This window comes from Ascidiella aspersa, unplaced genomic scaffold, assembly GCF_963924565.1.
Source record: "Ascidiella aspersa unplaced genomic scaffold, kaAscAspe10.2 SCAFFOLD_83, whole genome shotgun sequence".
In the NCBI taxonomy this organism is placed as follows: Eukaryota; Metazoa; Chordata; class Ascidiacea; order Phlebobranchia; family Ascidiidae; genus Ascidiella; species Ascidiella aspersa.
The window spans coordinates 1-23,674 of record NW_028147133.1 but is presented as its reverse complement, the minus strand read 5'-3'; the positions used below and the strand labels follow the sequence as shown (position 1 = coordinate 23,674).

Sequence of the window (23,674 nt, the reverse complement as noted above, 5' to 3'; positions counted from 1 at the left end):
AATTGTGTGTTGCAATTAAGAATTCTTGAACACAGGTAGCGTGGCCGAGTGGTCTGTGGCGCTGGTTTTAGGCACCAGTCATTTCGATGGCGTGGGTTCGAATCCCACCGCTGCCAATAGCTTTTGTTATTTAAACACTTTTTGTTTAACCGCCACGATTTGTTATTTAACATGAATTTCGTTGTGCAATGATTAAAACGGAAAAATTGTGTGTTGCACTTAATAATGTTTAAACACAGGTAGCGTGGCCGAGTGGTCTAAGGCGCTGGTTTAAGGCACCAGTCATTTCGATGGCGTGGGTTCGAATCCCACCGCTGCCAATAGCTTTTGTTATTTAAACACTTTTTGTTTAATAGCCACGATTTGTTATTTAACATGAATTTCGTTGTGCAATGATTAAAACGGAAAAATTGTGTGTTGCACTTAATAATGTTTAAACACAGGTAGCGTGGCCGAGTGGTCTAAGGCGCTGGTTTAAGGCACCAGTCATTTCGATGGCGTGGGTTCGAATCCCACCGCTGCCAATAGCATTTGTTATTTGAACACTTTTTGTTTAACCGCCACGATTTATTGTTTAAAATGAATTTCGTGGTACAATAATTGAGACGGAAAAATTGTGTGTTGCAATTAAGAATTCTTGAACACAGGTAGCGTGGCCGAGTGGTCTATGGCGCTGGTTTTAGGCACCAGTCATTTCGATGGCGTGGGTTCGAATCCCACCGCTGCCAATAGCTTTTGTTATTTAAACACTTTTTGTTTAACCGCCACGATTTGTTATTTAACATGAATTTCGTTGTGCAATGATTAAAACGGAAAAATTGTGTGTTGCTCTTAATAATGTTTAAACACAGGTAGCGTGGCCGAGTGGTCTAAGGCGCTGGTTTAAGGCACCAGTCATTTCGATGGCGTGGGTTCGAATCCCACCGCTGCCAATAGCTTTTTTTATTTAAACACTTTTTGTTTAACCGCCACGATTTATTGTTTAAAATGAATTTCGTGGTACAATAATTGAAACGGAAAATTTGTATGTTGCACTTAATAATCTTTGAACACAGGTAGCGTGGCCGAGTGGTCTAAGGCGCTGCTTTTAGGCACCAGTCATTTCGATGGCGTGGGTTCGAATCCCACCGCTGCCAATAGCTTTTGTTATTTAAACACTTGTTGTTTAACCTCCAAGATTTATTATTTGAAATGCATTTCGTGGTACAATAATTGAGACGGAAAAATTGTGTGTTGCACTTAATAATGTTTAATCACAGGTAGCGTGGCCGAGTGGTCTAAGGCGCTGGTTTAAGGCACCAGTCATTTCGATGGCGTGGGTTCGAATCCCACCGCTGCCAATAGCTTTTGTTATTTAAACACTTTTTGTTTAACCGCCACGATTTGTTATTTAACATGAATTTCGTTGTGCAATGATTAAGACGGAAAAATTGTGTGTTGCACTTAATAATGTTTAAACACAGGTAGCGTGGCCGAGTGGTCTAAGGCGCTGGTTTAAGGCACCAGTCATTTCGATGGCGTGGGTTCGAATCCCACCGCTGCCAATAGCTTTTGTTATTTAAACACTTTTTGTTTAACCGACAAGATTTATTATTTGAAATGCATTTCGTGGTACAAAAATTGAGACGGAAAAATTGTGTGTTGCAATTAAGAATTCTTGAACACAGGTAGCGTGGCCGAGTGGTCTAAGGCGCTGGTTTTAGGCACCAGTCATTTCGATGGCGTGGGTTCGAATCCCACCGCTGCCAATAGCTTTTGTTATTTGAACACTTTTTGTTTAACCGCCACGATTTATTGTTTAAAATGAATTTCGTGGTACAATAATTGAGACGGAAAAATTGTGTGTTGCAATTAAGAATTCTTGAACACAGGTAGCGTGGCCGAGTGGTCTGTGGCGCTGGTTTTAGGCACCAGTCATTTCGATGGCGTGGGTTCGAATCCCACCGCTGCCAATAGCTTTTGTTATTTAAACACTTTTTGTTTAACCGCCACGATTTGTTATTTAACATGAATTTCGTTGTGCAATGATTAAAACGGAAAAATTGTGTGTTGCACTTAATAATGTTTAAACACAGGTAGCGTGGCCGAGTGGTCTAAGGCGCTGGTTTAAGGCACCAGTCATTTCGATGGCGTGGGTTCGAATCCCACCGCTGCCAATAGCTTTTGTTATTTAAACACTTTTTGTTTAACCGCCACGATTTGTTATTTAACATGAATTTCGTTGTGCAATGATTAAAACGGAAAAATTGTGTGTTGCACTTAATAATGTTTAAACACAGGTAGCGTGGCCGAGTGGTCTAAGGCGCTGGTTTAAGGCACCAGTCATTTCGATGGCGTGGGTTCGAATCCCACCGCTGCCAATAGCATTTGTTATTTGAACACTTTTTGTTTAACCGCCACGATTTATTGTTTAAAATGAATTTCGTGGTACAATAATTGAGACGGAAAAATTGTGTGTTGCAATTAAGAATTCTTGAACACAGGTAGCGTGGCCGAGTGGTCTATGGCGCTGGTTTTAGGCACCAGTCATTTCGATGGCGTGGGTTCGAATCCCACCGCTGCCAATAGCTTTTGTTATTTAAACACTTTTTGTTTAACCGCCACGATTTGTTATTTAACATGAATTTCGTTGTGCAATGATTAAAACGGAAAAATTGTGTGTTGCACTTAATAATGTTTAAACACAGGTAGCGTGGCCGAGTGGTCTAAGGCGCTGGTTTAAGGCACCAGTCATTTCGATGGCGTGGGTTCGAATCCCACCGCTGCCAATAGCTTTTTTTATTTAAACACTTTTTGTTTAACCGCCACGATTTATTGTTTAAAATGAATTTCGTGGTACAATAATTGAAACGGAATATTTGTATGTTGCACTTAATAATCTTTGAACACAGGTAGCGTGGCCGAGTGGTCTAAGGCGCTGCTTTTAGGCACCAGTCATTTCGATGGCGTGGGTTCGAATCCCAGCGATGCCAATAGCTTTTGTTATTTGAACACTTTTTGTTCAACCGCCAAGATTTATTATTTGAAATTCATTTCGTTGAACAATAATTGAGACGGAAAATTTGTTTGTTGCAACTAAGAAATCTTGAACACTGGTCGCGTGGCCGAGTGGTCTAAGGCGCTGGTTTTAGGCACCAGTCATTTCGATGGCGTGGGTTCGAATCCCAGCGATGCCAATAGCTTTTGTTATTTGAACACTTTTTGTTTAACCGCCACGATTTATTGTTTAAAATGAATTTCGTGGTACAATAATTGAAACGGAAAATTTGTATGTTGCACTTAATAATCTTTGAACACAGGTAGCGTGGCCGAGTGGTCTAAGGCGCTGGTTTTAGGCACCAGTCATTTCGATGGCGTGGGTTCGAATCCCACCGCTGCCAATAGCTTTTGTTATTTAAACACTTTTTGTTTAACCGCCAAGATTTATTATTTGAAATGCATTTCGTTGTGCAATTATTGAGACGGAAAAATTGTGTGTTGCACTTAATAATGTTTAAACAGATGTAGCGTGGCCGAGTGGTCTAAGGCGCTGGTTTAAGGCACCAGTCATTTCGATGGCGTGTGTTCGAATCCCACCGCTGCCAATAGCTTTGTTATTTAAACACTTTTTGTTTAACCGCCAAGATTTATTATTTGAAATGCATTTCGTTGTGCAATGATTCAGACGGAAAAATTGTGTGTTGCACTTAATAATGTTTAAACACAGATAGCGTGGCCGAGTGGTCTAAGGCGCTGGTTTAAGGCACCAGTCATTTCGATGGCATGGGTTCGAATCCCACCGCTGCCAATAGCATTTGTTAATTGAAAACTTTTTGTTTAACCGCCACGATTTATTATTTAAAATTCATTTAGTGGTACAATAATTGAGACGGAAAATTGTGTGTTGCACTTAATAATGTTTAAAAAGAGGTAGCGTGGCCGAATGGTCTAAGGCGCTGGTTTAAGGCACCAGTCATTTCGATGGCGTTGGTTCGAATCCCACCGCTGCCAATAGCATTTGTTATTTGAACACTTTTTGTTTAACCGCCACGATTTATTATTTGAAATGAATTTCGTGGTACAATAATTGAGACGGAAAATTTGTATGTTGCACTTAATAATCTTTGAACACAGGTAGCGTGGCCGAGTGGTCTAAGGCGCTGGTTTTAGGCACCAGTCATTTTGATGGCGTGGGTTCGAATCCCACCGCTGCCAATAGCATTTGTTATTTGAAAACTTTTTGTTTAACCGCCACTTTTTATTATTTAAAATGAATTTAGTGGTACAATAATTGAGACGGAAAAATTGTGTGTTGCAATTAAGAATTCTTGAACACAGGTAGCGTGGCCGAGTGGTCTAAGGCGCTGGTTTAAGGCACCAGTCATTTCGATGGCGTGGGTTCGAATCCCACCGCTGCCAATAGCTTTTGTTATTTAAACACTTGTTGTTTAACCGCCAAGATTTATTATTTGAAATTCATTTCGTTCTACAATAATTGAGACGGAAAATTTGTTTGTTGCAACTAAGAAATCTTGTACACTGGTAGCGTGGCCGAGTGGTCTAAGGCGCTGGTTTTAGGCACCAGTCATTTCGATGGCGTGGGTTCGAATCCCACCGCTGCCAATAGCTTTTGTTATTTAAACACTTGTTGTTTAACCGCCAAGATTTATTATTTGAAATTCATTTCGTTCTACAATAATTGAGACGGAAAAATTGTGTGTTGCAATTAAGAATTCTTGAACACAGGTAGCGTGGCCGAGTGGTCTAAGGCGCTGGTTTAAGGCACCAGTCATTTCGATGGCGTGGGTTCGAATCCCACCGCTGCCAATAGCTTTTGTTATTTGAACACTTTTTGTTTAACCGCCACGATTTATTGTTTAAAATGAATTTCGTGGTACAATAATTGAGACGGAAAAATTGTGTGTTGCAATTAAGAATTCTTGAACACAGGTAGCGTGGCCGAGTGGTCTGTGGCGCTGGTTTTAGGCACCAGTCATTTCGATGGCGTGGGTTCGAATCCCACCGCTGCCAATAGCTTTTGTTATTTAAACACTTTTTGTTTAACCGCCACGATTTGTTATTTAACATGAATTTCGTTGTGCAATGATTAAAACGGAAAAATTGTGTGTTGCACTTAATAATGTTTAAACACAGGTAGCGTGGCCGAGTGGTCTAAGGCGCTGGTTTAAGGCACCAGTCATTTCGATGGCGTGGGTTCGAATCCCACCGCTGCCAATAGCTTTTGTTATTTAAACACTTTTTGTTTAACCGCCACGATTTGTTATTTAACATGAATTTCGTTGTGCAATGATTAAAACGGAAAAATTGTGTGTTGCACTTAATAATGTTTAAACACAGGTAGCGCGGCCGAGTGGTCTAAGGCGCTGGTTTAAGGCACCAGTCATTTCGATGGCGTGGGTTCGAATCCCACCGCTGCCAATAGCATTTGTTATTTGAACACTTTTTGTTTAACCGCCACGATTTATTGTTTAAAATGAATTTCGTGGTACAATAATTGAGACGGAAAAATTGTGTGTTGCAATTAAGAATTCTTGAACACAGGTAGCGTGGCCGAGTGGTCTATGGCGCTGGTTTTAGGCACCAGTCATTTCGATGGCGTGGGTTCGAATCCCACCGCTGCCAATAGCTTTTGTTATTTAAACACTTTTTGTTTAACCGCCACGATTTGTTATTTAACATGAATTTCGTTGTGCAATGATTAAAACGGAAAAATTGTGTGTTGCACTTAATAATGTTTAAACACAGGTAGCGTGGCCGAGTGGTCTAAGGCGCTGGTTTAAGGCACCAGTCATTTCGATGGCGTGGGTTCGAATCCCACCGCTGCCAATAGCTTTTTTTATCTAAACACTTTTTGTTTAACCGCCACGATTTATTGTTTAAAATGAATTTCGTGGTACAATAATTGAAACGGAAAATTTGTATGTTGCACTTAATAATCTTTGAACACAGGTAGCGTGGCCGAGTGGTCTAAGGCGCTGCTTTTAGGCACCAGTCATTTCGATGGCGTGGGTTCGAATCCCAGCGATGCCAATAGCTTTTGTTATTTGAACACTTTTTGTTCAACCGCCAAGATTTATTATTTGAAATTCATTTCGTTGAACAATAATTGAGACGGAAAATTTGTTTGTTGCAACTAAGAAATCTTGAACACTGGTCGCGTGGCCGAGTGGTCTAAGGCGCTGGTTTTAGGCACCAGTCATTTCGATGGCGTGGGTTCGAATCCCAGCGATGCCAATAGCTTTTGTTATTTGAACACTTTTTGTTTAACCGCCACGATTTATTGTTTAAAATGAATTTCGTGGTACAATAATTGAAACGGAAAATTTGTATGTTGCACTTAATAATCTTTGAACACAGGTAGCGTGGCCGAGTGGTCTAAGGCGCTGGTTTTAGGCACCAGTCATTTCGATGGCGTGGGTTCGAATCCCACCGCTGCCAATAGCTTTTGTTATTTAAACACTTTTTGTTTAACCGCCAAGATTTATTATTTGAAATGCATTTCGTTGTGCAATTATTGAGACGGAAAAATTGTGTGTTGCACTTAATAATGTTTAAACAGATGTAGCGTGGCCGAGTGGTCTAAGGCGCTGGTTTAAGGCACCAGTCATTTCGATGGCGTGTGTTCGAATCCCACCGCTGCCAATAGCTTTGTTATTTAAACACTTTTTGTTTAACCGCCAAGATTTATTATTTGAAATGCATTTCGTTGTGCAATGATTGAGACGGAAAAATTGTGTGTTGCACTTAATAATGTTTAAACACAGATAGCGTGGCCGAGTGGTCTAAGGCGCTGGTTTAAGGCACCAGTCATTTCGATGGCATGGGTTCGAATCCCACCGCTGCCAATAGCATTTGTTAATTGAAAACTTTTTGTTTAACCGCCACGATTTATTATTTAAAATTCATTTAGTGGTACAATAATTGAGACGGAAAATTGTGTGTTGCACTTAATAATGTTTAAAAAGAGGTAGCGTGGCCGAATGGTCTAAGGCGCTGGTTTAAGGCACCAGTCATTTCGATGGCGTTGGTTCGAATCCCACCGCTGCCAATAGCTTTTGTTATTTGAACACTTTTTGTTTAACCGCCACGATTTATTGTTTAAAATGAATTTCGTGGTACAATAATTGAAACGGAAAATTTATATGTTGCACTTAATAATCTTTGAACACAGGTAGCGTGGCCGAGTGGTCTAAGGCGCTGGTTTTAGGCACCAGTCATTTCGATGGCGTGGGTTCGAATCCCACCGCTGCCAATAGCTTTTGTTATTTGAACACTTTTTGTTTAACCGCCACGATTTATTGTTTAAAATGAATTTCGTGGTACAATAATTGAAACGGAAAATTTATATGTTGCACTTAATAATCTTTGAACACAGGTAGCGTGGCCGAGTGGTCTAAGGCGCTGGTTTTAGGCACCAGTCATTTCGATGGCGTGGGTTCGAATCCCACCGCTGCCAATAGCTTTTGTTATTTAAACACTTTTTGTTTAACCGACAAGATTTATTATTTGAAATGCATTTCGTGGTACAATAATTGAGACGGAAAAATTGTGTGTTGCACTTAATAATGTTTAATCACAGGTAGCGTGGCCGAGTGGTCTAAGGCGCTGGTTTAAGGCACCAGTCATTTCGATGGCGTGGGTTCGAATCCCACCGCTGCCAATAGCTTTTGTTATTTGAACACTTTTTGTTTAACCGCCACGATTTATTGTTTAAAATGAATTTCGTGGTACAATAATTGAGGCGGAAAATTTGTTTGTTGCAACTAAGAAATCTTGAACACTGGTAGCGTGGTCGAGTGGTCTAAGGCGCTGGTTTTAGGCACCAGTCATTTCGATGGCGTGGGTTCGAATCCCACCGCTGCCAATAGCTTTTTTTATTTAAACACTTTTTGTTTAACCGCCAAGAATTGTTATTTCACATGAATTTCGTTGTGCAATGATTAAGACGGAAAAATTGTGTGTTGCACTTAATAATGTTTACACACAGGTAGCGTGGCCGAGTGGTCTAAGGCGCTGGTTTAAGGCACCAGTCATTTCGATGGCGTGGGTTCGAATCCCACCGCTGCCAATAGCCTTTTTTATTTAAACGCTTTTTGTTTAACCGCCAAGATTTATTATTTCACATGAATTTCGTTGTGCAATGATTAAGACGGAAAAATTGTGTGTTGCACTTAATAATTTTTAAACACAGGTAGCGTGGCCGAGTGGTCTAATGCGCTGGTTTAAGGCACCAGTCATTTCGATGGCGTGGGTTCGAATCCCACCGCTGCCAATAGCTTTTGTTATTTGAACACTTTTTGTTTAACCGCCACGATTTATTGTTTAAAATGAATTTCGTGGTACAATAATTGAAACGGAAAATTTATATGTTGCACTTAATAATCTTTGAACACAGGTAGCGTGGCCGAGTGGTCTAAGGCGCTGGTTTTAGGCACCAGTCATTTCGATGGCGTGGGTTCGAATCCCAGCGATGCCAATAGCTTTTGTTATTTGAACACTTTTTGTTTAACCGCCACGATTTATTGTTTAAAATGAATTTCGTGGTACAATAATTGAAACGGAAAAATTGTGTGTTGCACTTAATAATGTTTAAACAAAGGTATCGTGGCCGAGTGGTCTAATGCGCTGGTCTAAGGCACCAGTCATTTCGATGGCGTGGGTTCGAATCCCACCGCTGCCAATAGCTTTTGTTATTTAAACACTTTTTGTTTAACCGACAAGATTTATTATTTGAAATGCATTTCGTGGTACAATAATTGAGACGGAAAAATTGTGTGTTGCACTTAATAATGTTTAATCACAGGTAGCGTGGCCGAGTGGTCTAAGGCGCTGGTTTAAGGCACCAGTCATTTCGATGGCGTGGGTTCGAATCCCACCGCTGCCAATAGCTTTTGTTATTTAAACACTTTTTGTTTAACCTCCAAGATTTATTATTTGAAATGCATTTCGTGGTACAATAATTGAGACGGAAAAATTGTGTGTTGCACTTAATAATGTTTAATCACAGGTAGCGTGGCCGAGTGGTCTAAGGCGCTGGTTTAAGGCACCAGACATTTCGATGGCGTGGGTTCGAATCCCACCGCTGCCAATAGCTTTTGTTATTTAAACACTTTTTGTTTAACCTCCAAGATTTATTATTTGAAATGCATTTCGTGGTACAATAATTGAGACGGAAAAATTGTGTGTTGCACTTAATAATGTTTAATCACAGGTAGCGTGGCCGAGTGGTCTAAGGCGCTGGTTTAAGGCACCAGTCATTTCGATGGCGTGGGTTCGAATCCCACCGCTGCCAATAGCTTTTGTTATTTGAACACTTTTTGTTTAACCGCCACGATTTATTGTTTAAAATGAATTTCGTGGTACAAAAATTGAGACGGAAAAATTGTGTGTTGCATTTAAGAATTCTTGAACACAGGTAGCGTGGCCGAGTGGTCTAAGGCGCTGGTTTTAGGCACCAGTCATTTCGATGGCGTGGGTTCGAATCCCACCGCTGCCAATAGCTTTTGTTATTTGAACACTTTTTGTTTAACCGCCACGATTTATTGTTTAAAATGAATTTCGTGGTACAAAAATTGAGACGGAAAAATTGTGTGTTGCAATTAAGAATTCTTGAACACAGGTAGCGTGGCCGAGTGGTCTAAGGCGCTGGTTTTAGGCACCGGTCATTTCGATGGCGTGGGTTCGAATCCCAGCGATGCCAATAGCTTTTGTTATTTGAACACTTTTTGTTTAACCGCCACGATTTATTGTTTAAAATGAATTTCGTGGTACAATAATTGAAACGGAAAAATTGTGTGTTGCACTTAATAATCTTTGAACACAGGTAGCGTGGCCGAGTGGTCTAAGGCGCTGGTTTTAGGCACCAGTCATTTCGATGGCGTGGGTTCGAATCCCAGCGATGCCAATAGCTTTTGTTATTTGAACACTTTTTGTTTAACCGCCACGATTTATTGTTTAAAATGAATTTCGTGGTACAATAATTGAAACGGAAAAATTGTGTGTTGCACTTAATAATGTTTAAACACAGGTATCGTGGCTGAGTGGTCTAAGGCGCTGGTTTAAGGCACCAGTCATTTCGATGGCGTGGGTTCGAATCCCACCGCTGCCAATAGCTTTTGTTATTTAAACACTTTTTGTTTAACCGACAAGATTTATTATTTGAAATGCATTTCGTGGTACAATAATTGAGACGGAAAAATTGTGTGTTGCACTTAATAATGTTTAATCACAGGTATCGTGGCCGAGTGGTCTAATGCGCTGGTCTAAGGCACCAGTCATTTCGATGGCGTGGGTTCGAATCCCACCGCTGCCAATAGCTTTTGTTATTTAAACACTTTTTGTTTAACCGACAAGATTTATTATTTGAAATGCATTTCGTGGTACAATAATTGAGACGGAAAAATTGTGTGTTGCACTTAATAATGTTTAATCACAGGTAGCGTGGCCGAGTGGTCTAAGGCGCTGGTTTAAGGCACCAGTCATTTCGATGGCGTGGGTTCGAATCCCACCGCTGCCAATAGCTTTTGTTATTTAAACACTTTTTGTTTAACCTCCAAGATTTATTATTTGAAATGCATTTCGTGGTACAATAATTGAGACGGAAAAATTGTGTGTTGCACTTAATAATGTTTAATCACAGGTAGCGTGGCCGAGTGGTCTAAGGCGCTGGTTTAAGGCACCGGACATTTCGATGGCGTGGGTTCGAATCCCACCGCTGCCAATAGCTTTTGTTATTTAAACACTTTTTGTTTAACCTCCAAGATTTATTATTTGAAATGCATTTCGTGGTACAATAATTGAGACGGAAAAATTGTGTGTTGCACTTAATAATGTTTAATCACAGGTAGCGTGGCCGAGTGGTCTAAGGCGCTGGTTTAAGGCACCAGTCATTTCGATGGCGTGGGTTCGAATCCCACCGCTGCCAATAGCTTTTGTTATTTGAACACTTTTTGTTTAACCGCCACGATTTATTGTTTAAAATGAATTTCGTGGTACAAAAATTGAGACGGAAAAATTGTGTGTTGCATTTAAGAATTCTTGAACACAGGTAGCGTGGCCGAGTGGTCTAAGGCGCTGGTTTTAGGCACCAGTCATTTCGATGGCGTGGGTTCGAATCCCACCGCTGCCAATAGCTTTTGTTATTTGAACACTTTTTGTTTAACCGCCACGATTTATTGTTTAAAATGAATTTCGTGGTACAAAAATTGAGACGGAAAAATTGTGTGTTGCAATTAAGAATTCTTGAACACAGGTAGCGTGGCCGAGTGGTCTAAGGCGCTGGTTTTAGGCACCGGTCATTTCGATGGCGTGGGTTCGAATCCCAGCGATGCCAATAGCTTTTGTTATTTGAACACTTTTTGTTTAACCGCCACGATTTATTGTTTAAAATGAATTTCGTGGTACAATAATTGAAACGGAAAAATTGTGTGTTGCACTTAATAATCTTTGAACACAGGTAGCGTGGCCGAGTGGTCTAAGGCGCTGGTTTTAGGCACCAGTCATTTCGATGGCGTGGGTTCGAATCCCACCGCTGCCAATAGCTTTTGTTATTTAAACACTTTTTGTTTAACCTCCAAGATTTATTATTTGAAATGCATTTCGTGGTACAATAATTGAGACGGAAAAATTGTGTGTTGCACTTAATAATGTTTAATCACAGGTAGCGTGGCCGAGTGGTCTAAGGCGCTGGTTTAAGGCACCAGTCATTTCGATGGCGTGGGTTCGAATCCCACCGCTGCCAATAGCTTTTGTTATTTGAACACTTTTTGTTTAACCGCCACGATTTATTGTTTAAAATGAATTTCGTGGTACAAAAATTGAGACGGAAAAATTGTGTGTTGCATTTAAGAATTCTTGAACACAGGTAGCGTGGCCGAGTGGTCTAAGGCGCTGGTTTTAGGCACCAGTCATTTCGATGGCGTGGGTTCGAATCCCACCGCTGCCAATAGCTTTTGTTATTTGAACACTTTTTGTTTAACCGCCACGATTTATTGTTTAAAATGAATTTCGTGGTACAAAAATTGAGACGGAAAAATTGTGTGTTGCAATTAAGAATTCTTGAACACAGGTAGCGTGGCCGAGTGGTCTAAGGCGCTGGTTTTAGGCACCGGTCATTTCGATGGCGTGGGTTCGAATCCCAGCGATGCCAATAGCTTTTGTTATTTGAACACTTTTTGTTTAACCGCCACGATTTATTGTTTAAAATGAATTTCGTGGTACAATAATTGAAACGGAAAAATTGTGTGTTGCACTTAATAATCTTTGAACACAGGTAGCGTGGCCAAGTGGTCTAAGGCGCTGGTTTTAGGCACCAGTCATTTCGATGGCGTGGGTTCGAATCCCAGCGATGCCAATAGCTTTTGTTATTTGAACACTTTTTGTTTAACCGCCACGATTTATTGTTTAAAATGAATTTCGTGGTACAATAATTGAAACGGAAAAATTGTGTGTTGCACTTAATAATGTTTAAACACAGGTATCGTGGCTGAGTGGTCTAAGGCGCTGGTTTAAGGCACCAGTCATTTCGATGGCGTGGGTTCGAATCCCACCGCTGCCAATAGCTTTTGTTATTTAAACACTTTTTGTTTAACCGACAAGATTTATTATTTGAAATGCATTTCGTGGTACAATAATTGAGACGGAAAAATTGTGTGTTGCACTTAATAATGTTTAATCACAGGTATCGTGGCCGAGTGGTCTAATGCGCTGGTCTAAGGCACCAGTCATTTCGATGGCGTGGGTTCGAATCCCACCGCTGCCAATAGCTTTTGTTATTTAAACACTTTTTGTTTAACCGACAAGATTTATTATTTGAAATGCATTTCGTGGTACAATAATTGAGACGGAAAAATTGTGTGTTGCACTTAATAATGTTTAATCACAGGTAGCGTGGCCGAGTGGTCTAAGGCGCTGGTTTAAGGCACCAGTCATTTCGATGGCGTGGGTTCGAATCCCACCGCTGCCAATAGCATTTGTTCTTTAAACACTTTTTGTTTAACCTCCAAGATTTATTATTTGAAATGCATTTCGTGGTACAATAATTGAGACGGAAAAATTGTGTGTTGCACTTAATAATGTTTAATCACAGGTAGCGTGGCCGAGTGGTCTAAGGCGCTGGTTTAAGGCACCAGACATTTCGATGGCGTGGGTTCGAATCCCACCGCTGCCAATAGCTTTTGTTATTTAAACACTTTTTGTTTAACCTCCAAGATTTATTATTTGAAATGCATTTCGTGGTACAATAATTGAGACGGAAAAATTGTGTGTTGCACTTAATAATGTTTAATCACAGGTAGCGTGGCCGAGTGGTCTAAGGCGCTGGTTTAAGGCACCAGTCATTTCGATGGCGTGGGTTCGAATCCCACCGCTGCCAATAGCTTTTGTTATTTGAACACTTTTTGTTTAACCGCCACGATTTATTGTTTAAAATGAATTTCGTGGTACAAAAATTGAGACGGAAAAATTGTGTGTTGCATTTAAGAATTCTTGAACACAGGTAGCGTGGCCGAGTGGTCTAAGGCGCTGGTTTTAGGCACCAGTCATTTCGATGGCGTGGGTTCGAATCCCACCGCTGCCAATAGCTTTTGTTATTTGAACACTTTTTGTTTAACCGCCACGATTTATTGTTTAAAATGAATTTCGTGGTACAAAAATTGAGACGGAAAAATTGTGTGTTGCAATTAAGAATTCTTGAACACAGGTAGCGTGGCCGAGTGGTCTAAGGCGCTGGTTTTAGGCACCGGTCATTTCGATGGCGTGGGTTCGAATCCCAGCGATGCCAATAGCTTTTGTTATTTGAACACTTTTTGTTTAACCGCCACGATTTATTGTTTAAAATGAATTTCGTGGTACAATAATTGAAACGGAAAAATTGTGTGTTGCACTTAATAATCTTTGAACACAGGTAGCGTGGCCGAGTGGTCTAAGGCGCTGGTTTTAGGCACCAGTCATTTCGATGGCGTGGGTTCGAATCCCAGCGATGCCAATAGCTTTTGTTATTTGAACACTTTTTGTTTAACCGCCACGATTTATTGTTTAAAATGAATTTCGTGGTACAATAATTGAAACGGAAAAATTGTGTGTTGCACTTAATAATGTTTAAACACAGGTATCGTGGCTGAGTGGTCTAAGGCGCTGGTTTAAGGCACCAGTCATTTCGATGGCGTGGGTTCGAATCCCACCGCTGCCAATAGCTTTTGTTATTTAAACACTTTTTGTTTAACCGACAAGATTTATTATTTGAAATGCATTTCGTGGTACAATAATTGAGACGGAAAAATTGTGTGTTGCACTTAATAATGTTTAATCACAGGTAGCGTGGCCGAGTGGTCTAAGGCGCTGGTTTAAGGCACCAGTCATTTCGATGGCGTGGGTTCGAATCCCACCGCAGCCAATAGCATTTGTTATTTAAACACTTTTTGTTTAACCGCCACGATTTGTTATTTAACATGAATTTCGTTGTGCAATGATTAAGACGGAAAAATTGTGTGTTGCACTTAATAATGTTTAAACACAGGTAGCGTGGCCGAGTGGTCTAAGGCGCTGGTTTAAGGCACCAGTCATTTCGATGGCGTGGGTTCGAATCCCACCGCTGCCAATAGCTTTTTTTATTTAAACACTTTTTGTTTAACCGCCAAGAATTGTTATTTCACATGAATTTCGTTGTGCAATGATTAAGACGGAAAAATTGTGTGTTGCACTTAATAATGTTTAAACACAGGTAGCGTGGCCGAGTGGTCTAAGGCGCTGGTTTAAGGCACCAGTCATTTCGATGGCGTGGGATCGAATCCCACCGCTGCCAATACCATTTGTTATTTGAACACTTTTTGTTTAACCGCCAAGATTTATTATTTGAAATTCATTTCGTTGAACAATAATTGAGACGGAAAATTTGTTTGTTTCAACTAAGAAATCTTGAACACTGGCAGCGTGGCCGAGTGGTCTAAGGCGCTGGTTTTAGGCACCAGTCATTTCGATGGCGTGGGTTCAAATCCCACCGCTGCCAATAGCTTTTGTTATTTAAACACTTTTTGTTTAACCGCCACGATTTATTGTTTAAAATGAATTTCGTGGTACAATAATTGAAACGGAAAATTTGTATGTTGCCCTTAATAATCTTTGAACACAGGTAGCGTGGCCGAGTGGTCTAAGGCGCTCGTTTAAGGCACCAGTCATTTCGATGGCGTGGGATCGAATCCCACCGCTGCCAATAGCTTTTGTTATTTAAACACTTTTTGTTTAACCGCCACGATTTATTGTTTAAAATGAATTTCGTGGTACAATAATTGAGACGGAAAATTTCTATGTTGCACTTAATAATGTTTGAACACAGGTAGCGTGGCCGAGTGGTCTAAGGCGCTGGTTTTAGGCACCAGTCATTTCGATGGCGTGGGTTCGAATCCCACCGCTGCCATTTGCTTTTGTTATTTGAACACTTTTTGTTTAACCGACACGATTTATTATTTAAAATGAATTTCGTGGTACAATAATTGAGACGGAAAAATCGTGTGTTGCACTTAATAATGTTTAAACAGAGGTAGCGTGGCCGAATGTTCTAAGGCGCTGGTTTAAGGCACCAGTCATTTCGATGGCGTGGGTTCGAATCCCACCGCTGCCAATAGATTTTGTTATTTGAACACTTTTTGTTTGACCGCCACGATTTATTATTTAAAATGAATTTAGTGGTACAATAATTGAGACGGAAAAATTGTGTGTTGCACTTAATAATGTTTAAACACAGGTAGCGTGGCCGAGTGGTCTAAGGCGCTGGTTTAAGGCACCAGTCATTTCGATGGCGTGGGTTCGAATCCCAGCGCTGCCAATACCATTTGTTATTTAAACACTTTTTGTTTAACCGCCACGATTTATTATTTAAAATGAATTTCGTGGTACAATAATTGAGACGGAAAAATTGTGTGTTGCAATTAATAATGTTTAAACACAGGTAGCGTGGCCGAGTGGTCTAAGGCGCTGGTTTAAGGCACCAGTCATTTCGATGGCGTGGGTTCGAATCCCACCGCTGCCAATAGCATTTGTTATTTAAACACTTTTTGTTTAACCGCCAAGAAATTTAGTGGTACAATAATTGAGACGGAAAAATTGTGTGTTGCACTTAAGAATTCTTGATCACAGGTTATTTAATCACTTTTTGTTCAACTTCCACGATTTATTATTTAAAATGAATTTAGTGGTACAATAATTGAGACGCAAAAATTGTGTGTTGCAATTAAGAATTCTTGATCACAGGTAGCGTGGCCGAGTGGTCTAAGGCGCTGGTTTTAGGCACCAGTCATTTCGATGGCGTGGGTTCGAATCCCACCGCTGCCAATAGCTTTTGTTATTTGAACACTTTTTGTTTAACCGCCACGATTTATTGTTTAAAATGAATTTCGTGGTACAATAATTGAGACGGAAAATTTCTATGTTGCACTTAATAATGTTTAAACACAGGTAGCGTGGCCGAGTGGTCTAAGGCGCTGGTTTAAGGCACCAGTCATTTCGATGGCGTGGGTTCGAATCCCACCGCTGCCAATAGCTTTTGTTATTTAAACACTTTTTGCATTTCGTGGTACAATAATTGAGACGGAAAAATTGTGTGTTGCACTTAATAATGTTTAAACTCAGGTAGCGTGGCCGAGTGGTCTAACGCGCTGGTTTAAGGCACCAGTCATTTAGATGGCGTGGGTTCGAATCCCACCGCTGCCAATAGCTTTTGTTATTTGAACACTTTTTGTTTAACCGCCACGATTTATTGTTTAAAATGAATTTCGTGGTACAATAATTGAGACGGAAAAATTGTGTGCTGCAATTGAGAATTCTTGAACACATGTAGCGTGGCCGAGTGGTCTAAGGCGCTGGTTTTAGGCACCAGTCATTTCGATGGCGTGAGTTCGAATCCCCCCGCTGTCATTTGCTTTTGTTATTTGAACACTTTTTGTTTAACCGACACGATTTATTATTTAAAATGAATTTCGTGGTACAATAATTGAGACGGAAAAATTGTGTGCTGCAATTGAGAATTCTTGAACACATGTAGCGTGGCCGAGTGGTCTAAGGCGCTGGTTTTAGGCACCAGTCATTTCGATGGCGTGGGTTCGAATCCCACCGCTGCCAATAGCTTTTGTTATTTAAACACTTTTTGTTTAAGCGCCAAGATTTATTATTTGAAATGCATTTCGTTCTACAATAATTGAGACGGAAAAATTGTGTGTTGCACTTAATAATGTTTAATCACAGGTAGCGTGGCCGAGTGGTCTAAGGCGCTGGTTTTAGGCACCAGTCATTTCGATGGCGTGGGTTCGAATCCCAGCGATGCCAATAGCTTTTGTTATTTGAACACTTTTTGTTTAACCGCCACGATTTATTGTTTAAAATGAATTTCGTGGTACAATAATTGAAACGGAAAATTTGTATGTTGCACTTAATAATCTTTGAACACAGTTAGCGTGGCCGAGTGGTCTAAGGCGCTGGTTTAAGGCACCAGTCATTTCGATGGCGTGGGTTCGAATCCCAGCGATGCCAATAGCTTTTGTTATTTGAACACTTTTTGTTTAACCGCCACGATTTATTGTTTAAAATGAATTTCGTGGTACAATAATTGAAACGGAAAAATTGTGTGTTGCACTTAATAATGTTTAAACACAGGTAGCGTGGCCGAGTGGTCTAAGGCGCTGGTTTAAGGCACCAGTCATTTCGATGGCGTGGGTTCGAATCCCACCGCTGCCAATAGCTTTTGTTATTTAAACACTTTTTGTTTAACCTCCAAGATTTATTATTTGAAATGCATTTCGTGGTACAATAATTGAGACGGAAAAATTGTGTGTTGCACTTAATAATGTTTAATCACAGGTAGCGTGGCCGAGTGGTCTAAGGCGCTGGTTTAAGGCACCAGTCATTTCGATGGCTTTGGTTCGAATCCCACCGCTGCCAATAGCTTTTGTTATTTAAACACTTGTTGTTTAACCGCCAAGATTTATTATTTGAAATTCATTTCGTTCTACAATAATTGAGACGTAAAATTTGTATGTTGCACTTAATAATCTTTGAACACAGGTAACGTGGCCGAGTGGTCTAAGGCGCTGGTTTTAGGCACCAGTCATTTCGATGGCGTGGGTTCGAATCCCACCGCTGCCAATAGCTTTTGTTATTTAAACACTTGTTGTTTAACCGCCAAGATTTATTATTTTAAATTCATTTCGTTCTACAATAATTGAGACGTAAAATTTGTATGTTGCACTTAATAATCTTTGAACACAGGTAACGTGGCCGAGTGGTCTAAGGCGCTGGTTTTAGGCACCAGTCATTTCGATGGCGTGGGTTCGAATCCCACCGCTGCCAATAGCTTTTGTTATTTAAACACTTGTTGTTTAACCTCCAAGATTTATTATTTGAAATGCATTTCGTGGTACAATAATTGAGACGGAAAAATTGTGTGTTGCACTTAATAATGTTTAATCACAGGTAGCGTGGCCGAGTGGTCTAAGGCGCTGGTTTAAGGCACCAGTCATTTCGATGGCGTGGGTTCGAATCCCACCGCTGCCAATAGCTTTTGTTATTTAAACACTTTTTGTTTAACCGCCACGATTTGTTATTTAACATGAATTTCGTTGTGCAATGATTAAGACGGAAAAATTGTGTGTTGCACTTAATAATGTTTAAACACAGGTAGCGTGGCCGAGTGGTCTAAGGCGCTGGTTTAAGGCACCAGTCATTTCGATGGCGTGGGTTCGAATCCCACCGCTGCCAATAGCTTTTGTTATTTAAACACTTTTTGTTTAACCGACAAGATTTATTATTTGAAATGCATTTCGTGGTACAAAAATTGAGACGGAAAAATTGTGTGTTGCAATTAAGAATTCTTGAACACAGGTAGCGTGGCCGAGTGGTCTAAGGCGCTGGTTTTAGGCACCAGTCATTTCGATGGCGTGGGTTCGAATCCCACCGCTGCCAATAGCTTTTGTTATTTGAACACTTTTTGTTTAACCGCCACGATTTATTGTTTAAAATGAATTTCGTGGTACAATAATTGAGACGGAAAAATTGTGTGTTGCAATTAAGAATTCTTGAACACAGGTAGCGTGGCCGAGTGGTCTGTGGCGCTGGTTTTAGGCACCAGTCATTTCGATGGCGTGGGTTCGAATCCCACCGCTGCCAATAGCTTTTGTTATTTAAACACTTTTTGTTTAACCGCCACGATTTGTTATTTAACATGAATTTCGTTGTGCAATGATTAAAACGGAAAAATTGTGTGTTGCACTTAATAATGTTTAAACACAGGTAGCGTGGCCGAGTGGTCTAAGGCGCTGGTTTAAGGCACCAGTCATTTCGATGGCGTGGGTTCGAATCCCACCGCTGCCAATAGCTTTTGTTATTTAAACACTTTTTGTTTAATAGCCACGATTTGTTATTTAACATGAATTTCGTTGTGCAATGATTAAAACGGAAAAATTGTGTGTTGCACTTAATAATGTTTAAACACAGGTAGCGTGGCCGAGTGGTCTAAGGCGCTGGTTTAAGGCACCAGTCATTTCGATGGCGTCGGTTCGAATCCCACCGCTGCCAATAGCATTTGTTATTTGAACACTTTTTGTTTAACCGCCACGATTTATTGTTTAAAATGAATTTCGTGGTACAATAATTGAGACGGAAAAATTGTGTGTTGCAATTAAGAATTCTTGAACACAGGTAGCGTGGCCGAGTGGTCTATGGCGCTGGTTTTAGGCACCAGTCATTTCGATGGCGTGGGTTCGAATCCCACCGCTGCCAATAGCTTTTGTTATTTAAACACTTTTTGTTTAACCGCCACGATTTGTTATTTAACATGAATTTCGTTGTGCAATGATTAAAACGGAAAAATTGTGTGTTGCTCTTAATAATGTTTAAACACAGGTAGCGTGGCCGAGTGGTCTAAGGCGCTGGTTTAAGGCACCAGTCATTTCGATGGCGTGGGTTCGAATCCCACCGCTGCCAATAGCTTTTTTTATTTAAACACTTTTTGTTTAACCGCCACGATTTATTGTTTAAAATGAATTTCATGGTACAATAATTGAAACGGAAAATTTGTATGTTGCACTTAATAATCTTTGAACACAGGTAGCGTGGCCGAGTGGTCTAAGGCGCTGCTTTTAGGCACCAGTCATTTCGATGGCGTGGGTTCGAATCCCACCGCTGCCAATAGCTTTTGTTATTTAAACACTTGTTGTTTAACCTCCAAGATTTATTATTTGAAATGCATTTCGTGGTACAATAATTGAGACGGAAAAATTGTGTGTTGCACTTAATAATGTTTAATCACAGGTAGCGTGGCCGAGTGGTCTAAGGCGCTGGTTTAAGGCACCAGTCATTTCGATGGCGTGGGTTCGAATCCCACCGCTGCCAATAGCTTTTGTTATTTAAACACTTTTTGTTTAACCGCCACGATTTGTTATTTAACATGAATTTCGTTGTGCAATGATTAAGACGGAAAAATTGTGTGTTGCACTTAATAATGTTTAAACACAGGTAGCGTGGCCGAGTGGTCTAAGGCGCTGGTTTAAGGCACCAGTCATTTCGATGGCGTGGGTTCGAATCCCACCGCTGCCAATAGCTTTTGTTATTTAAACACTTTTTGTTTAACCGACAAGATTTATTATTTGAAATGCATTTCGTGGTACAAAAATTGAGACGGAAAAATTGTGTGTTGCAATTAAGAATTCTTGAACACAGGTAGCGTGGCCGAGTGGTCTAAGGCGCTGGTTTTAGGCACCAGTCATTTCGATGGCGTGGGTTCGAATCCCACCGCTGCCAATAGCTTTTGTTATTTGAACACTTTTTGTTTAACCGCCACGATTTATTGTTTAAAATGAATTTCGTGGTACAATAATTGAGACGGAAAAATTGTGTGTTGCAATTAAGAATTCTTGAACACAGGTAGCGTGGCCGAGTGGTCTGTGGCGCTGGTTTTAGGCACCAGTCATTTCGATGGCGTGGGTTCGAATCCCACCGCTGCCAATAGCTTTTGTTATTTAAACACTTTTTGTTTAACCGCCACGATTTGTTATTTAACATGAATTTCGTTGTGCAATGATTAAAACGGAAAAATTGTGTGTTGCACTTAATAATGTTTAAACACAGGTAGCGTGGCCGAGTGGTCTAAGGCGCTGGTTTAAGGCACCAGTCATTTCGATGGCGTGGGTTCGAATCCCACCGCTGCCAATAGCTTTTGTTATTTAAACACTTTTTGTTTAACCGCCACGATTTGTTATTTAACATGAATTTCGTTGTGCAATGATTAAAACGGAAAAATTGTGTGTTGCACTTAATAATGTTTAAACACAGGTAGCGTGGCCGAGTGGTCTAAGGCGCTGGTTTAAGGCACCAGTCATTTCGATGGCGTGGGTTCGAATCCCACCGCTGCCAATAGCATTTGTTATTTGAACACTTTTTGTTTAACCGCCACGATTTATTGTTTAAAATGAATTTCGTGGTACAATAATTGAGACGGAAAAATTGTGTGTTGCAATTAAGAATTCTTGAACACAGGTAGCGTGGCCGAGTGGTCTATGGCGCTGGTTTTAGGCACCAGTCATTTCGATGGCGTGGGTTCGAATCCCACCGCTGCCAATAGCTTTTGTTATTTAAACACTTTTTGTTTAACCGCCACGATTTGTTATTTAACATGAATTTCGTTGTGCAATGATTAAAACGGAAAAATTGTGTGTTGCACTTAATAATGTTTAAACACAGGTAGCGTGGCCGAGTGGTCTAAGGCGCTGGTTTAAGGCACCAGTCATTTCGATGGCGTGGGTTCGAATCCCACCGCTGCCAATAGCTTTTTTTATTTAAACACTTTTTGTTTAACCGCCACGATTTATTGTTTAAAATGAATTTCGTGGTACAATAATTGAAACGGAATATTTGTATGTTGGACTTAATAATCTTTGAACACAGGTAGCGTGGCCGAGTGGTCTAAGGCGCTGCTTTTAGGCACCAGTCATTTCGATGGCGTGGGTTCGAATCCCAGCGATGCCAATAGCTTTTGTTATTTGAACACTTTTTGTTCAACCGCCAAGATTTATTATTTGAAATTCATTTCGTTGAACAATAATTGAGACGGAAAATTTGTTTGTTGCAACTAAGAAATCTTGAACACTGGTCGCGTGGCCGAGTGGTCTAAGGCGCTGGTTTTAGGCACCAGTCATTTCGATGGCGTGGGTTCGAATCCCAGCGATGCCAATAGCTTTTGTTATTTGAACACTTTTTGTTTAACCGCCACGATTTATTGTTTAAAATGAATTTCGTGGTACAATAATTGAAACGGAAAATTTGTATGTTGCACTTAATAATCTTTGAACACAGGTAGCGTGGCCGAGTGGTCTAAGGCGCTGGTTTTAGGCACCAGTCATTTCGATGGCGTGGGTTCGAATCCCACCGCTGCCAATAGCTTTTGTTATTTAAACACTTTTTGTTTAACCGCCAAGATTTATTATTTGAAATGCATTTCGTTGTGCAATTATTGAGACGGAAAAATTGTGTGTTGCACTTAATAATGTTTAAACAGATGTAGCGTGGCCGAGTGGTCTAAGGCGCTGGTTTAAGGCACCAGTCATTTCGATGGCGTGTGTTCGAATCCCACCGCTGCCAATAGCTTTGTTATTTAAACACTTTTTGTTTAACCGCCAAGATTTATTATTTGAAATGCATTTCGTTGTGCAATGATTGAGACGGAAAAATTGTGTGTTGCACTTAATAATATTTAAACACAGATAGCGTGGCCGAGTGGTCTAAGGCGCTGGTTTAAGGCACCAGTCATTTCGATGGCATGGGTTCGAATCCCACCGCTGCCAATAGCATTTGTTAATTGAAAACTTTTTGTTTAACCGCCACGATTTATTATTTAAAATTCATTTAGTGGTACAATAATTGAGACGGAAAATTGTGTGTTGCACTTAATAATGTTTAAAAAGAGGTAGCGTGGCCGAATGGTCTAAGGCGCTGGTTTAAGGCACCAGTCATTTCGATGGCGTTGGTTCGAATCCCACCGCTGCCAATAGCATTTGTTATTTGAACACTTTTTGTTTAACCGCCACGATTTATTATTTGAAATGAATTTCGTGGTACAATAATTGAGACGGAAAATTTGTATGTTGCACTTAATAATCTTTGAACACAGGTAGCGTGGCCGAGTGGTCTAAGGCGCTGGTTTTAGGCACCAGTCATTTTGATGGCGTGGGTTCGAATCCCACCGCTGCCAATAGCATTTGTTATTTGAAAACTTTTTGTTTAACCGCCACTTTTTATTATTTAAAATGAATTTAGTGGTACAATAATTGAGACGGAAAAATTGTGTGTTGCAATTAAGAATTCTTGAACACAGGTAGCGTGGCCGAGTGGTCTAAGGCGCTGGTTTAAGGCACCAGTCATTTCGATGGCGTGGGTTCGAATCCCACCGCTGCCAATAGCTTTTGTTATTTAAACACTTGTTGTTTAACCGCCAAGATTTATTATTTGAAATTCATTTCGTTCTACAATAATTGAGACGGAAAAATTGTGTGTTGCAATTAAGAATTCTTGAACACAGGTAGCGTGGCCGAGTGGTCTAAGGCGCTGGTTTAAGGCACCAGTCATTTCGATGGCGTGGGTTCGAATCCCACCGCTGCCAATAGCGTTTGTTATTTGAACACTTTTTGTTTAACCG

General features: G+C 40.5%; 92 non-coding genes across 92 annotated transcripts; all 92 read left to right on the top strand.

Annotated features, from left to right (window-relative positions):
* Positions 1–34: 34 nt before the first annotated feature.
* Positions 35–116, top strand: Trnal-uag (transfer RNA leucine (anticodon UAG)). The gene has a single exon. It is a non-coding gene; the product is annotated as a tRNA-Leu (tRNA).
* Positions 117–238: 122 nt separating this feature from the next.
* Positions 239–320, top strand: Trnal-aag (transfer RNA leucine (anticodon AAG)). Its single transcript has one exon. It is a non-coding gene; the product is annotated as a tRNA-Leu (tRNA).
* A 122-nt stretch (positions 321–442) lies between these two features.
* Positions 443–524, top strand: Trnal-aag (transfer RNA leucine (anticodon AAG)). Its single transcript has one exon. It is a non-coding gene; the product is annotated as a tRNA-Leu (tRNA).
* A 122-nt stretch (positions 525–646) lies between these two features.
* Positions 647–728, top strand: Trnal-uag (transfer RNA leucine (anticodon UAG)). The gene has a single exon. It is a non-coding gene; the product is annotated as a tRNA-Leu (tRNA).
* Positions 729–850: 122 nt separating this feature from the next.
* Trnal-aag (transfer RNA leucine (anticodon AAG)) lies at positions 851–932 on the top strand. Its single transcript has one exon. It is a non-coding gene; the product is annotated as a tRNA-Leu (tRNA).
* Positions 933–1,054: 122 nt separating this feature from the next.
* On the top strand, positions 1,055–1,136 carry Trnal-uag (transfer RNA leucine (anticodon UAG)). The gene has a single exon. It is a non-coding gene; the product is annotated as a tRNA-Leu (tRNA).
* Positions 1,137–1,258: 122 nt separating this feature from the next.
* Trnal-aag (transfer RNA leucine (anticodon AAG)) lies at positions 1,259–1,340 on the top strand. Its single transcript has one exon. It is a non-coding gene; the product is annotated as a tRNA-Leu (tRNA).
* Positions 1,341–1,462: 122 nt separating this feature from the next.
* Positions 1,463–1,544, top strand: Trnal-aag (transfer RNA leucine (anticodon AAG)). Its single transcript has one exon. It is a non-coding gene; the product is annotated as a tRNA-Leu (tRNA).
* A 122-nt stretch (positions 1,545–1,666) lies between these two features.
* Positions 1,667–1,748, top strand: Trnal-uag (transfer RNA leucine (anticodon UAG)). Its single transcript has one exon. It is a non-coding gene; the product is annotated as a tRNA-Leu (tRNA).
* Positions 1,749–1,870: 122 nt separating this feature from the next.
* On the top strand, positions 1,871–1,952 carry Trnal-uag (transfer RNA leucine (anticodon UAG)). Its single transcript has one exon. It is a non-coding gene; the product is annotated as a tRNA-Leu (tRNA).
* A 122-nt stretch (positions 1,953–2,074) lies between these two features.
* Positions 2,075–2,156, top strand: Trnal-aag (transfer RNA leucine (anticodon AAG)). Its single transcript has one exon. It is a non-coding gene; the product is annotated as a tRNA-Leu (tRNA).
* Positions 2,157–2,278: 122 nt separating this feature from the next.
* On the top strand, positions 2,279–2,360 carry Trnal-aag (transfer RNA leucine (anticodon AAG)). Its single transcript has one exon. It is a non-coding gene; the product is annotated as a tRNA-Leu (tRNA).
* A 122-nt stretch (positions 2,361–2,482) lies between these two features.
* Trnal-uag (transfer RNA leucine (anticodon UAG)) lies at positions 2,483–2,564 on the top strand. The gene has a single exon. It is a non-coding gene; the product is annotated as a tRNA-Leu (tRNA).
* Positions 2,565–2,686: 122 nt separating this feature from the next.
* Positions 2,687–2,768, top strand: Trnal-aag (transfer RNA leucine (anticodon AAG)). The gene has a single exon. It is a non-coding gene; the product is annotated as a tRNA-Leu (tRNA).
* Positions 2,769–3,298: 530 nt separating this feature from the next.
* Trnal-uag (transfer RNA leucine (anticodon UAG)) lies at positions 3,299–3,380 on the top strand. The gene has a single exon. It is a non-coding gene; the product is annotated as a tRNA-Leu (tRNA).
* Positions 3,381–3,908: 528 nt separating this feature from the next.
* Positions 3,909–3,990, top strand: Trnal-aag (transfer RNA leucine (anticodon AAG)). Its single transcript has one exon. It is a non-coding gene; the product is annotated as a tRNA-Leu (tRNA).
* A 122-nt stretch (positions 3,991–4,112) lies between these two features.
* Trnal-uag (transfer RNA leucine (anticodon UAG)) lies at positions 4,113–4,194 on the top strand. The gene has a single exon. It is a non-coding gene; the product is annotated as a tRNA-Leu (tRNA).
* Positions 4,195–4,316: 122 nt separating this feature from the next.
* Positions 4,317–4,398, top strand: Trnal-aag (transfer RNA leucine (anticodon AAG)). The gene has a single exon. It is a non-coding gene; the product is annotated as a tRNA-Leu (tRNA).
* Positions 4,399–4,520: 122 nt separating this feature from the next.
* On the top strand, positions 4,521–4,602 carry Trnal-uag (transfer RNA leucine (anticodon UAG)). Its single transcript has one exon. It is a non-coding gene; the product is annotated as a tRNA-Leu (tRNA).
* A 122-nt stretch (positions 4,603–4,724) lies between these two features.
* Positions 4,725–4,806, top strand: Trnal-aag (transfer RNA leucine (anticodon AAG)). Its single transcript has one exon. It is a non-coding gene; the product is annotated as a tRNA-Leu (tRNA).
* Positions 4,807–4,928: 122 nt separating this feature from the next.
* Positions 4,929–5,010, top strand: Trnal-uag (transfer RNA leucine (anticodon UAG)). The gene has a single exon. It is a non-coding gene; the product is annotated as a tRNA-Leu (tRNA).
* A 122-nt stretch (positions 5,011–5,132) lies between these two features.
* Trnal-aag (transfer RNA leucine (anticodon AAG)) lies at positions 5,133–5,214 on the top strand. Its single transcript has one exon. It is a non-coding gene; the product is annotated as a tRNA-Leu (tRNA).
* Positions 5,215–5,336: 122 nt separating this feature from the next.
* Trnal-aag (transfer RNA leucine (anticodon AAG)) lies at positions 5,337–5,418 on the top strand. The gene has a single exon. It is a non-coding gene; the product is annotated as a tRNA-Leu (tRNA).
* Positions 5,419–5,540: 122 nt separating this feature from the next.
* Trnal-uag (transfer RNA leucine (anticodon UAG)) lies at positions 5,541–5,622 on the top strand. The gene has a single exon. It is a non-coding gene; the product is annotated as a tRNA-Leu (tRNA).
* Positions 5,623–5,744: 122 nt separating this feature from the next.
* On the top strand, positions 5,745–5,826 carry Trnal-aag (transfer RNA leucine (anticodon AAG)). The gene has a single exon. It is a non-coding gene; the product is annotated as a tRNA-Leu (tRNA).
* A 530-nt stretch (positions 5,827–6,356) lies between these two features.
* Positions 6,357–6,438, top strand: Trnal-uag (transfer RNA leucine (anticodon UAG)). The gene has a single exon. It is a non-coding gene; the product is annotated as a tRNA-Leu (tRNA).
* Positions 6,439–6,966: 528 nt separating this feature from the next.
* On the top strand, positions 6,967–7,048 carry Trnal-aag (transfer RNA leucine (anticodon AAG)). Its single transcript has one exon. It is a non-coding gene; the product is annotated as a tRNA-Leu (tRNA).
* Positions 7,049–7,170: 122 nt separating this feature from the next.
* Positions 7,171–7,252, top strand: Trnal-uag (transfer RNA leucine (anticodon UAG)). The gene has a single exon. It is a non-coding gene; the product is annotated as a tRNA-Leu (tRNA).
* A 122-nt stretch (positions 7,253–7,374) lies between these two features.
* Trnal-uag (transfer RNA leucine (anticodon UAG)) lies at positions 7,375–7,456 on the top strand. The gene has a single exon. It is a non-coding gene; the product is annotated as a tRNA-Leu (tRNA).
* A 122-nt stretch (positions 7,457–7,578) lies between these two features.
* On the top strand, positions 7,579–7,660 carry Trnal-aag (transfer RNA leucine (anticodon AAG)). Its single transcript has one exon. It is a non-coding gene; the product is annotated as a tRNA-Leu (tRNA).
* Positions 7,661–7,782: 122 nt separating this feature from the next.
* Trnal-uag (transfer RNA leucine (anticodon UAG)) lies at positions 7,783–7,864 on the top strand. The gene has a single exon. It is a non-coding gene; the product is annotated as a tRNA-Leu (tRNA).
* A 122-nt stretch (positions 7,865–7,986) lies between these two features.
* Positions 7,987–8,068, top strand: Trnal-aag (transfer RNA leucine (anticodon AAG)). The gene has a single exon. It is a non-coding gene; the product is annotated as a tRNA-Leu (tRNA).
* Positions 8,069–8,190: 122 nt separating this feature from the next.
* On the top strand, positions 8,191–8,272 carry Trnal-aag (transfer RNA leucine (anticodon AAG)). The gene has a single exon. It is a non-coding gene; the product is annotated as a tRNA-Leu (tRNA).
* A 122-nt stretch (positions 8,273–8,394) lies between these two features.
* Positions 8,395–8,476, top strand: Trnal-uag (transfer RNA leucine (anticodon UAG)). The gene has a single exon. It is a non-coding gene; the product is annotated as a tRNA-Leu (tRNA).
* Positions 8,477–8,802: 326 nt separating this feature from the next.
* On the top strand, positions 8,803–8,884 carry Trnal-aag (transfer RNA leucine (anticodon AAG)). Its single transcript has one exon. It is a non-coding gene; the product is annotated as a tRNA-Leu (tRNA).
* A 122-nt stretch (positions 8,885–9,006) lies between these two features.
* On the top strand, positions 9,007–9,088 carry Trnal-aag (transfer RNA leucine (anticodon AAG)). The gene has a single exon. It is a non-coding gene; the product is annotated as a tRNA-Leu (tRNA).
* Positions 9,089–9,210: 122 nt separating this feature from the next.
* Positions 9,211–9,292, top strand: Trnal-aag (transfer RNA leucine (anticodon AAG)). Its single transcript has one exon. It is a non-coding gene; the product is annotated as a tRNA-Leu (tRNA).
* A 122-nt stretch (positions 9,293–9,414) lies between these two features.
* Trnal-uag (transfer RNA leucine (anticodon UAG)) lies at positions 9,415–9,496 on the top strand. The gene has a single exon. It is a non-coding gene; the product is annotated as a tRNA-Leu (tRNA).
* A 326-nt stretch (positions 9,497–9,822) lies between these two features.
* Positions 9,823–9,904, top strand: Trnal-uag (transfer RNA leucine (anticodon UAG)). The gene has a single exon. It is a non-coding gene; the product is annotated as a tRNA-Leu (tRNA).
* A 122-nt stretch (positions 9,905–10,026) lies between these two features.
* On the top strand, positions 10,027–10,108 carry Trnal-aag (transfer RNA leucine (anticodon AAG)). The gene has a single exon. It is a non-coding gene; the product is annotated as a tRNA-Leu (tRNA).
* Positions 10,109–10,434: 326 nt separating this feature from the next.
* On the top strand, positions 10,435–10,516 carry Trnal-aag (transfer RNA leucine (anticodon AAG)). Its single transcript has one exon. It is a non-coding gene; the product is annotated as a tRNA-Leu (tRNA).
* A 122-nt stretch (positions 10,517–10,638) lies between these two features.
* Positions 10,639–10,720, top strand: Trnal-aag (transfer RNA leucine (anticodon AAG)). The gene has a single exon. It is a non-coding gene; the product is annotated as a tRNA-Leu (tRNA).
* A 122-nt stretch (positions 10,721–10,842) lies between these two features.
* Positions 10,843–10,924, top strand: Trnal-aag (transfer RNA leucine (anticodon AAG)). Its single transcript has one exon. It is a non-coding gene; the product is annotated as a tRNA-Leu (tRNA).
* A 122-nt stretch (positions 10,925–11,046) lies between these two features.
* On the top strand, positions 11,047–11,128 carry Trnal-uag (transfer RNA leucine (anticodon UAG)). Its single transcript has one exon. It is a non-coding gene; the product is annotated as a tRNA-Leu (tRNA).
* Positions 11,129–11,454: 326 nt separating this feature from the next.
* Trnal-uag (transfer RNA leucine (anticodon UAG)) lies at positions 11,455–11,536 on the top strand. The gene has a single exon. It is a non-coding gene; the product is annotated as a tRNA-Leu (tRNA).
* A 122-nt stretch (positions 11,537–11,658) lies between these two features.
* Trnal-aag (transfer RNA leucine (anticodon AAG)) lies at positions 11,659–11,740 on the top strand. The gene has a single exon. It is a non-coding gene; the product is annotated as a tRNA-Leu (tRNA).
* Positions 11,741–11,862: 122 nt separating this feature from the next.
* Trnal-uag (transfer RNA leucine (anticodon UAG)) lies at positions 11,863–11,944 on the top strand. The gene has a single exon. It is a non-coding gene; the product is annotated as a tRNA-Leu (tRNA).
* Positions 11,945–12,474: 530 nt separating this feature from the next.
* Trnal-aag (transfer RNA leucine (anticodon AAG)) lies at positions 12,475–12,556 on the top strand. The gene has a single exon. It is a non-coding gene; the product is annotated as a tRNA-Leu (tRNA).
* Positions 12,557–12,882: 326 nt separating this feature from the next.
* Trnal-aag (transfer RNA leucine (anticodon AAG)) lies at positions 12,883–12,964 on the top strand. Its single transcript has one exon. It is a non-coding gene; the product is annotated as a tRNA-Leu (tRNA).
* A 122-nt stretch (positions 12,965–13,086) lies between these two features.
* Positions 13,087–13,168, top strand: Trnal-aag (transfer RNA leucine (anticodon AAG)). The gene has a single exon. It is a non-coding gene; the product is annotated as a tRNA-Leu (tRNA).
* A 122-nt stretch (positions 13,169–13,290) lies between these two features.
* Positions 13,291–13,372, top strand: Trnal-aag (transfer RNA leucine (anticodon AAG)). Its single transcript has one exon. It is a non-coding gene; the product is annotated as a tRNA-Leu (tRNA).
* Positions 13,373–13,494: 122 nt separating this feature from the next.
* Trnal-uag (transfer RNA leucine (anticodon UAG)) lies at positions 13,495–13,576 on the top strand. Its single transcript has one exon. It is a non-coding gene; the product is annotated as a tRNA-Leu (tRNA).
* Positions 13,577–13,902: 326 nt separating this feature from the next.
* Positions 13,903–13,984, top strand: Trnal-uag (transfer RNA leucine (anticodon UAG)). Its single transcript has one exon. It is a non-coding gene; the product is annotated as a tRNA-Leu (tRNA).
* Positions 13,985–14,106: 122 nt separating this feature from the next.
* Trnal-aag (transfer RNA leucine (anticodon AAG)) lies at positions 14,107–14,188 on the top strand. Its single transcript has one exon. It is a non-coding gene; the product is annotated as a tRNA-Leu (tRNA).
* Positions 14,189–14,310: 122 nt separating this feature from the next.
* Positions 14,311–14,392, top strand: Trnal-aag (transfer RNA leucine (anticodon AAG)). The gene has a single exon. It is a non-coding gene; the product is annotated as a tRNA-Leu (tRNA).
* A 122-nt stretch (positions 14,393–14,514) lies between these two features.
* Trnal-aag (transfer RNA leucine (anticodon AAG)) lies at positions 14,515–14,596 on the top strand. Its single transcript has one exon. It is a non-coding gene; the product is annotated as a tRNA-Leu (tRNA).
* A 122-nt stretch (positions 14,597–14,718) lies between these two features.
* Positions 14,719–14,800, top strand: Trnal-aag (transfer RNA leucine (anticodon AAG)). The gene has a single exon. It is a non-coding gene; the product is annotated as a tRNA-Leu (tRNA).
* A 122-nt stretch (positions 14,801–14,922) lies between these two features.
* On the top strand, positions 14,923–15,004 carry Trnal-uag (transfer RNA leucine (anticodon UAG)). Its single transcript has one exon. It is a non-coding gene; the product is annotated as a tRNA-Leu (tRNA).
* A 326-nt stretch (positions 15,005–15,330) lies between these two features.
* On the top strand, positions 15,331–15,412 carry Trnal-uag (transfer RNA leucine (anticodon UAG)). The gene has a single exon. It is a non-coding gene; the product is annotated as a tRNA-Leu (tRNA).
* A 122-nt stretch (positions 15,413–15,534) lies between these two features.
* Positions 15,535–15,616, top strand: Trnal-aag (transfer RNA leucine (anticodon AAG)). The gene has a single exon. It is a non-coding gene; the product is annotated as a tRNA-Leu (tRNA).
* A 122-nt stretch (positions 15,617–15,738) lies between these two features.
* On the top strand, positions 15,739–15,820 carry Trnal-aag (transfer RNA leucine (anticodon AAG)). Its single transcript has one exon. It is a non-coding gene; the product is annotated as a tRNA-Leu (tRNA).
* A 122-nt stretch (positions 15,821–15,942) lies between these two features.
* Trnal-aag (transfer RNA leucine (anticodon AAG)) lies at positions 15,943–16,024 on the top strand. Its single transcript has one exon. It is a non-coding gene; the product is annotated as a tRNA-Leu (tRNA).
* A 220-nt stretch (positions 16,025–16,244) lies between these two features.
* Trnal-uag (transfer RNA leucine (anticodon UAG)) lies at positions 16,245–16,326 on the top strand. Its single transcript has one exon. It is a non-coding gene; the product is annotated as a tRNA-Leu (tRNA).
* Positions 16,327–16,448: 122 nt separating this feature from the next.
* On the top strand, positions 16,449–16,530 carry Trnal-aag (transfer RNA leucine (anticodon AAG)). Its single transcript has one exon. It is a non-coding gene; the product is annotated as a tRNA-Leu (tRNA).
* A 92-nt stretch (positions 16,531–16,622) lies between these two features.
* On the top strand, positions 16,623–16,704 carry Trnal-aag (transfer RNA leucine (anticodon AAG)). The gene has a single exon. It is a non-coding gene; the product is annotated as a tRNA-Leu (tRNA).
* Positions 16,705–17,030: 326 nt separating this feature from the next.
* Trnal-uag (transfer RNA leucine (anticodon UAG)) lies at positions 17,031–17,112 on the top strand. The gene has a single exon. It is a non-coding gene; the product is annotated as a tRNA-Leu (tRNA).
* A 122-nt stretch (positions 17,113–17,234) lies between these two features.
* On the top strand, positions 17,235–17,316 carry Trnal-uag (transfer RNA leucine (anticodon UAG)). The gene has a single exon. It is a non-coding gene; the product is annotated as a tRNA-Leu (tRNA).
* A 326-nt stretch (positions 17,317–17,642) lies between these two features.
* Trnal-aag (transfer RNA leucine (anticodon AAG)) lies at positions 17,643–17,724 on the top strand. Its single transcript has one exon. It is a non-coding gene; the product is annotated as a tRNA-Leu (tRNA).
* A 326-nt stretch (positions 17,725–18,050) lies between these two features.
* On the top strand, positions 18,051–18,132 carry Trnal-uag (transfer RNA leucine (anticodon UAG)). The gene has a single exon. It is a non-coding gene; the product is annotated as a tRNA-Leu (tRNA).
* A 122-nt stretch (positions 18,133–18,254) lies between these two features.
* Positions 18,255–18,336, top strand: Trnal-uag (transfer RNA leucine (anticodon UAG)). Its single transcript has one exon. It is a non-coding gene; the product is annotated as a tRNA-Leu (tRNA).
* A 122-nt stretch (positions 18,337–18,458) lies between these two features.
* Trnal-aag (transfer RNA leucine (anticodon AAG)) lies at positions 18,459–18,540 on the top strand. The gene has a single exon. It is a non-coding gene; the product is annotated as a tRNA-Leu (tRNA).
* A 122-nt stretch (positions 18,541–18,662) lies between these two features.
* Positions 18,663–18,744, top strand: Trnal-aag (transfer RNA leucine (anticodon AAG)). Its single transcript has one exon. It is a non-coding gene; the product is annotated as a tRNA-Leu (tRNA).
* Positions 18,745–18,866: 122 nt separating this feature from the next.
* On the top strand, positions 18,867–18,948 carry Trnal-uag (transfer RNA leucine (anticodon UAG)). Its single transcript has one exon. It is a non-coding gene; the product is annotated as a tRNA-Leu (tRNA).
* Positions 18,949–19,070: 122 nt separating this feature from the next.
* Trnal-uag (transfer RNA leucine (anticodon UAG)) lies at positions 19,071–19,152 on the top strand. The gene has a single exon. It is a non-coding gene; the product is annotated as a tRNA-Leu (tRNA).
* A 122-nt stretch (positions 19,153–19,274) lies between these two features.
* Positions 19,275–19,356, top strand: Trnal-aag (transfer RNA leucine (anticodon AAG)). The gene has a single exon. It is a non-coding gene; the product is annotated as a tRNA-Leu (tRNA).
* A 122-nt stretch (positions 19,357–19,478) lies between these two features.
* Positions 19,479–19,560, top strand: Trnal-aag (transfer RNA leucine (anticodon AAG)). Its single transcript has one exon. It is a non-coding gene; the product is annotated as a tRNA-Leu (tRNA).
* A 122-nt stretch (positions 19,561–19,682) lies between these two features.
* On the top strand, positions 19,683–19,764 carry Trnal-uag (transfer RNA leucine (anticodon UAG)). Its single transcript has one exon. It is a non-coding gene; the product is annotated as a tRNA-Leu (tRNA).
* A 122-nt stretch (positions 19,765–19,886) lies between these two features.
* Trnal-aag (transfer RNA leucine (anticodon AAG)) lies at positions 19,887–19,968 on the top strand. Its single transcript has one exon. It is a non-coding gene; the product is annotated as a tRNA-Leu (tRNA).
* Positions 19,969–20,090: 122 nt separating this feature from the next.
* On the top strand, positions 20,091–20,172 carry Trnal-uag (transfer RNA leucine (anticodon UAG)). The gene has a single exon. It is a non-coding gene; the product is annotated as a tRNA-Leu (tRNA).
* A 122-nt stretch (positions 20,173–20,294) lies between these two features.
* On the top strand, positions 20,295–20,376 carry Trnal-aag (transfer RNA leucine (anticodon AAG)). Its single transcript has one exon. It is a non-coding gene; the product is annotated as a tRNA-Leu (tRNA).
* A 122-nt stretch (positions 20,377–20,498) lies between these two features.
* Trnal-aag (transfer RNA leucine (anticodon AAG)) lies at positions 20,499–20,580 on the top strand. The gene has a single exon. It is a non-coding gene; the product is annotated as a tRNA-Leu (tRNA).
* Positions 20,581–20,702: 122 nt separating this feature from the next.
* Trnal-uag (transfer RNA leucine (anticodon UAG)) lies at positions 20,703–20,784 on the top strand. Its single transcript has one exon. It is a non-coding gene; the product is annotated as a tRNA-Leu (tRNA).
* Positions 20,785–20,906: 122 nt separating this feature from the next.
* Trnal-uag (transfer RNA leucine (anticodon UAG)) lies at positions 20,907–20,988 on the top strand. Its single transcript has one exon. It is a non-coding gene; the product is annotated as a tRNA-Leu (tRNA).
* A 122-nt stretch (positions 20,989–21,110) lies between these two features.
* Positions 21,111–21,192, top strand: Trnal-aag (transfer RNA leucine (anticodon AAG)). Its single transcript has one exon. It is a non-coding gene; the product is annotated as a tRNA-Leu (tRNA).
* A 122-nt stretch (positions 21,193–21,314) lies between these two features.
* On the top strand, positions 21,315–21,396 carry Trnal-aag (transfer RNA leucine (anticodon AAG)). Its single transcript has one exon. It is a non-coding gene; the product is annotated as a tRNA-Leu (tRNA).
* A 122-nt stretch (positions 21,397–21,518) lies between these two features.
* Trnal-uag (transfer RNA leucine (anticodon UAG)) lies at positions 21,519–21,600 on the top strand. The gene has a single exon. It is a non-coding gene; the product is annotated as a tRNA-Leu (tRNA).
* A 122-nt stretch (positions 21,601–21,722) lies between these two features.
* Trnal-aag (transfer RNA leucine (anticodon AAG)) lies at positions 21,723–21,804 on the top strand. Its single transcript has one exon. It is a non-coding gene; the product is annotated as a tRNA-Leu (tRNA).
* A 530-nt stretch (positions 21,805–22,334) lies between these two features.
* Trnal-uag (transfer RNA leucine (anticodon UAG)) lies at positions 22,335–22,416 on the top strand. Its single transcript has one exon. It is a non-coding gene; the product is annotated as a tRNA-Leu (tRNA).
* Positions 22,417–22,944: 528 nt separating this feature from the next.
* Trnal-aag (transfer RNA leucine (anticodon AAG)) lies at positions 22,945–23,026 on the top strand. The gene has a single exon. It is a non-coding gene; the product is annotated as a tRNA-Leu (tRNA).
* A 122-nt stretch (positions 23,027–23,148) lies between these two features.
* Positions 23,149–23,230, top strand: Trnal-uag (transfer RNA leucine (anticodon UAG)). Its single transcript has one exon. It is a non-coding gene; the product is annotated as a tRNA-Leu (tRNA).
* A 122-nt stretch (positions 23,231–23,352) lies between these two features.
* On the top strand, positions 23,353–23,434 carry Trnal-aag (transfer RNA leucine (anticodon AAG)). Its single transcript has one exon. It is a non-coding gene; the product is annotated as a tRNA-Leu (tRNA).
* Positions 23,435–23,556: 122 nt separating this feature from the next.
* Trnal-aag (transfer RNA leucine (anticodon AAG)) lies at positions 23,557–23,638 on the top strand. Its single transcript has one exon. It is a non-coding gene; the product is annotated as a tRNA-Leu (tRNA).
* Positions 23,639–23,674: the final 36 nt, after the last annotated feature.